General features: G+C 36.8%; 1 long non-coding RNA gene across 1 annotated transcript; it reads left to right on the forward strand.

Annotated features, from left to right (window-relative positions):
- Positions 1 to 509: 509 nt before the first annotated feature.
- On the forward strand, positions 510 to 2,415 carry LOC130472365 (uncharacterized). Its single transcript, XR_008932480.1, has 4 exons — positions 510 to 539; positions 862 to 921; positions 1,930 to 2,107; positions 2,331 to 2,415. It is a non-coding gene; the product is annotated as an uncharacterized lncRNA (long non-coding RNA).
- Positions 2,416 to 2,651: the final 236 nt, after the last annotated feature.

Genomic DNA, 2,651 nt, shown 5'->3' on the forward strand with positions numbered 1-2,651 from the left:
GCAAATGGCTCTAGGATGCCCCCCAGAGTCATTTGCGTCGCAGATTAGTAAAACTGCGACGCAATTTACTCAATCAAGTGCGTCGCATATTTACTAATATGCGAGGCAAATGACTCTAGGAGCATCCTAGAGTCATTTGCCTCGCATATTAGTAAATATGCGACGCACTGTGTCATTATTGATTTTTTTTTCCCTTAATTTTCCGCTCACGCTTAATTGCTTAATTTCAAGCTTCATTCTGACTTAGGTTTTGCTCGACAAACAACAACACTACTTCACTCCCAAACAAAACAAACAACAACACTGCTTCACCGCGCGGCTTCACCCTGTTTACTGCCGCCTTCCGTCGTCGCCGCGCCTTCCGTCGTTGCTGCGCCGTTCCGTCGCTGCTTCACTGCTTCACTGCTTCGGTACTTCACTGCTTCACTGATTCCTGCCCTGCTCCCTTTTTACAGCCGCCGCCCACGCCGCCCACTCAACCACGGCACGGTAGCCGCCCACTCAGCCGCCCTTGTTCATTGTCGTCTCTCCTCTCTTAGGTATTGAATTTTAGTTTTGATATTTATTGAATTTTAATTGCGCATTTTAATTTTAATTGTGGACATTATAATTGAATTTTAATTATGCATTATAATTGAATTTTAATGGTTGATAATATTTGTTGAATTTTAATTGGGTACATTTTAGGATTTAGGCTTGGCACTGTGTCTCATACCGGTTTTTCCCATAGCAAAGCCTTCTGTTTTCGTCCCTTAACTCTAATTCTCTATTTTTTCTGTTTTCTGCGAATTAATTTCAGTTCTTATTTTCTGGGTTTTCTTTATTTTAACTGTTAATAAGTTTTTCCCCCCTTATTTCCAGGTGTTGAATTTGAGAGGGGAGAAGCTCGAGCTTAGCCTTATTGACATTGCAGAAAAGGAGGTGAGTTTATGGTGTTTTATTCAAATTTATCTTCCTTTTTTTTTTTCTTTTTCAAATTGATGTTTGATTGCCAAAGTCAAGTGATGAGAAGGCTAGCTGTTAGAGCTGCTGAGAGGTATTCTTGATTTATTGAATTTATTTTTGGTGTATAGAGCTCCACCAAGGGCAATTATGTAGACGGAATTGGATCCCAAGCACCCTCCACGACTCTTAATTTTGACTAATTAAGCTACTACTCCAGTAGACATTCACAAGTTATTTGATAAATATTCTTTGATTCCAATTGATTAAAAATATGTTGAAATTTGCCAAAACCAACTGGGGTTTGGCTATTATTTTTTTGGGGTCTGGCTATGATTCATAGATATTCTTTCTGTTACTCTTATGATGTTGGTAGCATAAATCTCACGGGAATTAGTTTTTAGACCAATGCAAATTGGGAATAAATTTTTGTTTTAGCCATTTCTTTGGAAATTGGTCCTCTTTAGTCATTGTGATTTTCCTGATTAAATAGAGGTTAATTTTAGAAGAAATCGCCTGAAATTGGATGATAATGTATCTGTTAGATGGAGTGTACGTTCATGACTCCTCTTTGGTCATCACTGTCATTGTCTTTTTTGTATAGAGCTTTTTCTGTTTTGCCTAGGAAGTGTCTTCTAGGGAGATTGATTGGTTAGTAAAATTGAGAAGGTAAGCTTTGCCGGGTTCTTCTTGTTTCTTTTTTGATGTTCAATTGAGTGCGAGGTATGCAACCAGTCATTGATGTTCCCTCTTTGTGTCCAGAAAATTTTGCCTTGAATTCGAATATCCTATGCCACCTGAACTGTATTTAACCTTTTAAGTAGTATCACTATCAAGTAAAAGTAGGTACATTTGACTTATTAGATTGTTAACATAAATCACAGAGGTTATGCGTTTGAAATATCTCAGGTTTACTTTGGTTAAATCTAGACATTATTATCTACAACAACAATAACACCAGCTAATAGGGTCGTATTCATACTGCAGTGCAGGCTCTTGTTTTCCGCCACTCTCATTTTGCCGTTATGATGAATATGACAACATTATTCCATTCAAGGGTACTCAACATATAGAATGTCAGTTAATGTCCAATGGTACTATGTTATCCCACCTAAAGAACGTGAAGGTGGAACTATCATCAGATATGGATCATATGATTGTTACGGTATGAACTGTAAGGTCTTCTGGTTTTTTTTATTTTTGTGTTGGACTTGCTTTGTTTAGTTCTCAGCCTGATATGCAGCCCTTCCTCAACATTCCTTGTCAAGGTGTTTTGACATTGTAGTAGTGAATTGTGTCTTCATCTTTTTCACAATAGAAGTTTCCATGTTCTCTTTTTTTTAAAATTTGGCCTCTGATTTTACTACTTTGGTTTATTTTTGTGTCAGTTTTTCCTGGACCTCTTCAGGCTGTTCATTTTTCATCATCAGAATCAGGCAAATGTTTACTTCATTCCACAGCAGGTGGTTGAAGATTTTAAATTGGAGGTAATTAGTTACTGAGTAGTTGTTCTGATCCCATTATTTCTAAGAATATGAATCTATGGTTTTTGGTACCTGACTTGAATGTAAAGACAGAACAACTCTTGAATTGATTTTCCTTATACTTAAGATGTCAAATGTAAGAATCGTGAACTTTTTGTAGTATTGTACCATATATATGGTATCATTTGATGAATCAATATATCAGTATTGAGAGGAATATATGTG

Source organism: Spinacia oleracea, chromosome 4, assembly GCF_020520425.1.
Source record: "Spinacia oleracea cultivar Varoflay chromosome 4, BTI_SOV_V1, whole genome shotgun sequence".
Lineage (NCBI taxonomy): Eukaryota > Viridiplantae > Streptophyta > Magnoliopsida > Caryophyllales > Amaranthaceae > Spinacia > Spinacia oleracea.